At 41.7% G+C, this 7,480-nt stretch overlaps 1 non-coding gene across 1 annotated transcript; it reads right to left on the bottom strand.

Moving 5' to 3' along the window:
* Positions 1-1,759: 1,759 nt before the first annotated feature.
* Positions 1,760-1,862, bottom strand: LOC149828567 (small nucleolar RNA R71). The gene has a single exon (XR_016434496.1). It is a non-coding gene; the product is annotated as a small nucleolar RNA R71 (small nucleolar RNA).
* Between the last annotated feature and the right edge of the window lie 5,618 nt (positions 1,863-7,480).

Genomic DNA, 7,480 nt, shown 5'->3' with positions numbered 1-7,480 from the left:
TTTCTGGATTTTAAATTAGAGGACTGACGATATCCTGATTTTTCCCAGATTTGAAACGCTTATATCTGGAGTTCCAGATACTGTTTTTCAATTCTGTAAAAACTGTCAATTTGTTTAATCTGTCAGTTGCAGAACAAAACAAATTTCGGGAAAATCAGACCTCGTTTGCCCTGTCAAACAGTGGTTTTCCGATAACCTGTCAGATTGCTAGTTTACACTAGTTAGGGGCAGTTTCGTAATTTTCTTAGTTTCGGCATTTTAGGTTTGTTTTCAGTAGTTTCTGTATTTTAGAATTTGCATAATCATCATACAGCATTAGTAGAAGTAATTTGGTTAATTTTAGAATTAATTTAGTATTTTATTTAATTTTTGTTTGATAAGTAGCATTTGTTTATTATTTTTGTAGAATTAGATATAGTTTTAGTTGTTGTTTGCATAATTAAAATAGAAAACTAACTTTGTACTTTTCTGCATTTTTAGGTTGAAAAGCATATTTAGTTTCCAGGGTTATTATACAAGTGAGAAGATTCTCTAAGTGGCGAAAAGACAGAAATACCCTTGGTGTGGAGCAGAAGACTGAATGCTTGTTTAGTGTTCTTTTAGTGCTTAATTGTAGTTGTATTCACTTTATAATTGTAGATTGCCATTTGATATTAATAAATTAAATTTTCTAGAATTGTAGTTATTAATTCCTGTTCCCTGAGGATCGACCCGTACTTACCACTTTGTGGAAAGTCGGTTTTTATATTTTTGGTTGACGATTTTCCAAAGTTTTATTGAAAATAAGTGTTTTAAAAAAGAGCATTCCAAAATATCAACCAAATTTTGGCGCCGTTGCCGGGGAACGGCGAATTAATTACTTTATTTCTTAGAGTTTAATTTATTATTATTTTGTTTTAGTTAGTTAATTAGTTGTTTTCTTTTTAGTTAGTAGGATTAGTAAGTGAATATAGGATTAACATAGTTAGTAAATATAGGATTCACATATTGTTCTTTTTAGGATTCACTTAATTATCATTCTGCAAGGAGCGATTAGACAGGTGGGTTTTAGAAAAACATAGTTTGTGATTTCCTGTATTTATTTGTTTTAGCATTTTAGAATAGTTTACTTTGTTATTTAATTATTTAGTATAGAATTCTGACATAGCTATATAGCATATTTGTTTGTTTTTAGTTACTGTTATTTGCTTATTTACATTTTAGTATCTGTGCTAGTTAATTTTTTTAGTTAGGTCGTTTGCTTACATCTGGTCTTAGTACCAGTGTATGCAGGGTCGACGAGGTCTAGGAACCCCATTACACCCATTTGTTGACAACCCAGAGAGAATTTTACATTCTCATCGAAGTTCGGCAACAATGGCTGACATGGATCCTCCACCTCCACCCCCAGTTCTTTCACGCCCTCTGCGGGAATACTTCATTCCCACAGACTATGTTCAGGCATCCTGCATTCGGAGACCCGATGTAGGAGCGCCACATTATGAGATTAAGGCCAGCATTATTCAAATGCTTCCATCCTTTTATGGCCTTAGTCATGAGGATCCCTACCGACACTTAGATGAATTCCTTGAAATCTGTTCTACTGTTAAGATACAGAATTTTGATGATGATGCGTTGAGGTTGACTCTATTCCCTTTTTCATTGAAGGACAAAGCCAAGTATTGGCTAAAGTCCTTAGATTCTGTAGAAATAGAGTCCTGGGATCAGTTGCAACAGGAGTTTCTTCGGAAATACTTTCCCATTGGTCGCACGAACCAATATCGTAGAGCCATCACTAGCTTTTCAGAGCTAGATGGTGAGCGCTTTTATGAGACCTGGGAGAGAATGAAGGATCTTCTCAGGAAATGCCCCCATCATCAGGTGCCGAAATGGCAACTGGTGCAGAGTTTCTATGATGGATTGTCTGACAAGAATCGTCAGATGATCGACTCTTCATGCAGTGGGACATTCATGCTGAAGAGCGAGGACGAAGCATGGAGGCTATTTGATACATTGGCCGAGAATTCACTCCACCATGCTTCGAGCTCTCATTCTGATAGAGCCACACCCAGCATTCAGAAGAAAGCTGGTGTTCTTGAGATTGGTCCATCTACTGCACTACAGTGCAAAGTAGACATGATTGCTCAGAAGCTGGACCAGCTTCTCTCAGGACCATCCACTACACAGCAGGTGTGTACTCTTTGTGCCAGTCCGGCACACGAGATCACTGAGTGCCCTTCAGCAGCTCAGTACCCTGAATTTGTTCAAGAACAAGTTCAGGCAGCTCAGGGTTACGTCAGACCGCCAAATAACCCATTTTCATCGACATATAATCCGGATTGGCGTAACCATCCCAATTTTTCATGGAAGAATCCACAGTCTTCTATACAGATGCCTTCTTCCTCTCAGCCAGTTCGGCAGCCATCTTTTACTCAGCCATTTCAAAGACCGAACTATGCTCAGTCTTCTTCTTCTTCAGTTCCTTCCCCGATTCAGCAGGAGTCTGCCCCGCAGACATCTTTTGAGGAGAGACTTCTCCAGGCATTCCAAGAGGTGAAAACCTCTAATCAGAATGCCTTCGAGAAGTGTAGCCAGATTTTGAGCTCGCATATGCAGTCCATTGCGAAGTTAGAGTCGCAAATGGGGACAGTTAGCTGAGGCTATTAGTAGGAGACCCGAGGGTACATTGCCGAGTCAGGCTGTCATGAACCCGAAGGGTAAGGACCAGATGACTGGAGGCCTATTTCATACTGAGACACAGCAGCAGGCTAAATCAGTTATGGCCTTGAGGAGTGGACGTGAGTATCACGTCGAGAGCAAAGAGCGAGAGAGTAGAGAGAAGATAGAGGAGCCAGAGACCATTGTTTCACCTACGTCGGCTCAATCATCATCCCCATCCCCATCATCACCTTCATCATCTTTATCCTCAGAGAAGAAGAAGGATAGGAGTGAGCCTTCTCGCAAAGAGGAGGAGCCAGCAGAGTATATTCCCCCACCACCCTATCCCAAAGCATTAGAGTCTCCTGGTTATAGAGGGAAGCAAGGTGCGAAGATCCAGGACATGCTTGATATCTTCAAGCATGTGCAGATCAACCTACCTTTGCTCGATGCTATTCAGCAGGTGCCAGCTTATGCCAAATTCCTGAAGGAGCTATGTACGCAAAAGAGGAAATCCAGAGAGCGAGTTCCTAACAGGGTCCATCTGACTGAGCAGGTGAGTTCAGTACTTCAGCATCAGACACCACCAAAGCTCAAGGACCCTGGAGCCCCTATCATTGCTTGTACTATAGGGAACATCCGGATAGAATGCGCATTGCTCGATCTTGGAGCAAGCGTGAACATTCTGCCCGGATATTTCTTTGATTCTTTCGGGCTAGGTGAGATGAGATCGACTCCGATTACACTTCAACTGGCAGATCGTTCCGTCAAGGTACCGAGAGGTGTCTTGGAGGACGTGCTAGTTAAAGTGGATGACTTTTATTTTCCAGTCGATTTCATTATCCTTGATATGGAAGGAGTAGATAGCCAGCACCAGACTCCGATTATTTTAGGCAGACCATTCTTGGCGACTGCCAATGCATGCATCAACTGTAGGACCGGAGCCATGGATCTCTCATTCGGCAATAGGAAGGTAAAGCTGAATATTTTCAATGCCGCAATGGGACCAGCAGGAGACATGGACTGCTTTCATGTAGACATTGCACAGGAGTTAGTGGAGGAGCAGCCCGAGTTGTACATTACTGAGGATTCTTTAGATTTGTACCATATAGAGAAGAATAGCTGTGTAGATAGTGTAGATGTGTCTAGAGTGTCGTCGGAGAGACCACCTTGGGGAGCGGTCAGGGAACCTCTTCCACCACTTGCGGAGACCCCCGCCAAATCGTCGATCGAGTCTCCTCCGAAACTTGAGTTGAAACCCTTACCAGATTCACTCAAGTATGCATACCTCGGAGATGATGAGACTCTGCCTGTGATCATCTCGTCCTTGCTCACTGAGGAGCAGGAACAGAGATTACTGACTATTCTTCGAGAGCACAAGGCAGCGATTGGATGGGGAGTTGCTGATCTAAAAGGGATTGATCCTTCATTCTGCATGCATAGGATCCATTGTAATGAGGAAATCAAGCCATTTAGGGATATGCAGAGAAGGCTAAATCCCAACATGAAGGAAGTGGTGAAGAAAGAGGTGGTGAAGTGGTTGGATGCCGGAATCATTTACCCTATTTCTCATAGTCAGTGGGTCAGTCCGATTCAAGTTGTGCCAAAGAAGTCAGGACTCACTGTGGTTGAGAATGAGAAGGGTGAGAGAATTCCGATGAGGACCACTATAGGATGGCGAGTCTGCATCGATTATAGGAAGTTGAATGTGGCAACTAGGAAAGATCATTTCCCATTGCCATTCATTGATCAGATCTTAGAGCGACTCGCAGGACAGAGCTACTACTGCTTTCTAGACGGATATTCAGGATACAATCAGGTAGCTGTCCATCCTGACGACCAAGAGAAGACCACGTTTACATGTCCTTATGGCACCTTCGCATTTAGACGTATGCCTTTTGGGCTTTGTAATGCCCCGGCTACTTTTCAGAGGTGCATGCTTGCTATCTTCTCGGACATGATTGATGATGTGATGGAAGTTTTTATGGACGACTTTTCTGTGTATGGCTCTTCTTTTGAAGATTGCCTCCACAAACTTGCTCGAGTACTGAGTAGGTGTGTGGAGACCAATCTCGTCCTGAGTTGGGAAAAGAGCCATTTTATGGTCCATGAGGGGATTGTACTTGGACACATTGTGTCCAAGCGTGGTATTGAGGTTGACAGAGCGAAGGTGGAATCCATTTCTCGTTTCACTCCACCCACCTCTGTGAGGCAGATTCGATCATTTTTAGGGCATGCGGGATTTTACAGGCGGTTCATAAAAGATTTCAGCAAAATCTCTCGACCGCTTTGCACGTTATTGGAGAAAGACCAGCCCTTTGTTTTCGGTGAGGATTGTATGAAGGCCTTTGAGATTCTCAAAGAGGCCTTGATTACTACACCTATTTTGAGACCTCCAGATTGGACTCTCCCATTTGAGATTATGTGCGATGCTTCTGATTATGCTATGGGGGCCATTCTAGGACAACGCATTGATAGGAAGCCCTATGTGATCTACTATGCGAGTAGAACTCTGTCTGATGCACAGATGAATTATACTACGACAGAGAAGGAACTACTTGCGGTAGTTTTCGCATTGGATAAATTTAGGTCCTATTTACTCGGTTTAAAGGTGGTTGTCTATTCTGATCATTCTGCATTGAAATATTTGTTGAATAAGAAAGACACCAAACCGAGATTAATTCGTTGGGTCCTACTACTACAGGAGTTTGATCTCGAGATTCGAGATAAGAAGGGAAGCGAGAATGTAGTAGCAGACCATCTTTCCAGACTGATCGTGGAGACCACGCAGGATCAGAGACCGATCAGTGATTCTTTCCCCGACGAGCAGATCATGTCAGTCAGTACATCGCAGTTACCCTGGTTTGCAGATATTGTGAACTATCTGGTTTCGAGGCAGATACCTGAGCATTGGAACAAGAATGAGCGTGAGAGGTTCCTATCTCAGGTGAGGCACTATTATTGGGATGAACCGGAGTTGTTCAAATACTGTGCAAATCAGATCATTAGGAGATGCGTTCCGGAGGAGGAATACCAATCCATTTTGATTTTTCCCATTCGTTAGCCTGTGGAGGGCATTTTAGTAGTAGGAAGACGGCTGCAAAGGTTTTGCAGTCAGGATTTTATTGGCCCACACTCCACAGGGACGCTCATGAGTTCTGTAGGCGATGCCTGCGATGTCAGCAGATTGGAAACATGTCCAAGAGGGACATGATGCCCTTGCTGTCGATTTTGATAGTCGAAATTTTTGATGTTTGGGGCATTGATTTCATGGGACCATTTCCGCCCTCATTCGGAAATTTATATATTCTGGTGGCGGTTGATTATGTGTCCAAGTGGGTCGAGGCTGTGGCCACCAAGACCAATGATCACAGAGTAGTGCTTAAGTTCATTAAGCACAACATTTTCAGTCGTTTTGGAGTGCCACGTGCGATGATTAGCGATGGTGGCAAGCATTTTAGGAATGTTCAGATAGCTTCTCTGCTGAGAAGATATTCTGTCAATCATAGATTCACCACTCCATATCATCCGCAGACTAGTGGACAGGTTGAAGTGTCTAATAGGGAGATTAAGCGAATTTTAGAAAAGACAGTTCGTCCGGACCGCAAGGATTGGTCCCAGCGCTTAGATGATGCACTTTGGGCATATAGAACTGCATTTAAGACTCCCATTGGCATGTCCCCGTATCGCCTTGTATTCGGGAAAGCATGTCATCTTCCTGTCGAGTTAGAACATAGAGCGTACTGGGCTATCAAGAAATTAAATTTTGACCTCACCCAGGCTGGCAAAGAGAGAGCACTGCAGCTCTCAGAATTAGAGGAACTCAGGAATGATGCATATGAGAATGCCAAATTATACAAGGCTCGCACAAAAGCATTTCATGATAAGCATATTGTCAGAAAAGTGTTTGAGCCAGATCAGAAAGTGTGGCTATACAATTCTCGTTTACATTTATTCCCAGGGAAGTTAAGATCGAGATGGACAGGTCCATACATTGTAAAAGAAGTATTTCCCCATGGAGCAGTGACATTATTCGATCCTATGACCCAAGGTACATTCAAAGTAAATGGGCAAAGACTGAAGCCATTCATTTAAGATGCCTTACAGGATGGTGAGTGTGAGATAGTGCATCTCACGAAGGCATGAAGATTCGACCAGAGGGATGTATCATATGTACATTATTTATTTTTCATTTCAGAGTTTTTATTTATTTAGTATTTCATTTCACATGTGCTAATTTGTGTTTTGATGTATGCAGGATGAACTTAACAATTAGTGTATCAATTACCAGGTACAGAGAAGAGTTTTCAAAGAATTCAAGAATCAGAGGAAAATCAACTTCAAAAGCTCAGAGCAAATCAGGTTGTATCTATCCTTTCTCCCATATTTTTGTTAGTGTCTTTTAGTGTGCATTTGCATTACATTTTTATTCATTTTGTATGCCACTAGAGACAGTGTCATTCAAGCATGGGGGGGTGGTTTAGATGCATGCACACAAAAATACACAAAATTTTTTTGTATGACTGGTAATCAAAGTAGGCATTTAAGAACAAAGTGTAGCATATATGATTGTTTTTGGCATAATCTAACAGTTTAAAAATTTTTAAGCCCCATAAATTTTTTTTTCTGAACTGAATCAAATATAGTAGTTGTTTATGAGATAATTCAAAGAAAAGATAGTATTTGATTGTTAGAAAATTTTGAATCACTTTTGTATAAGTATGCACAGTATGTTTTGTGAAAGAAATAAGCAATGGAAAGATGTGTTTGAAAAATGAGTTTAAAAGAATAGAGTTACGTTTAGTTGTTGATGTCTTCGTGAATCCTAGTAGTAGAACTGAGA

This window comes from Nuphar pumila, chromosome 9, assembly GCF_984573655.1.
Source record: "Nuphar pumila chromosome 9, dmNupPumi1.hap1.1, whole genome shotgun sequence".
Classification (NCBI taxonomy): domain Eukaryota; kingdom Viridiplantae; phylum Streptophyta; class Magnoliopsida; order Nymphaeales; family Nymphaeaceae; genus Nuphar; species Nuphar pumila.
This window is presented reverse-complemented; position numbering and strand designations above follow the sequence as displayed.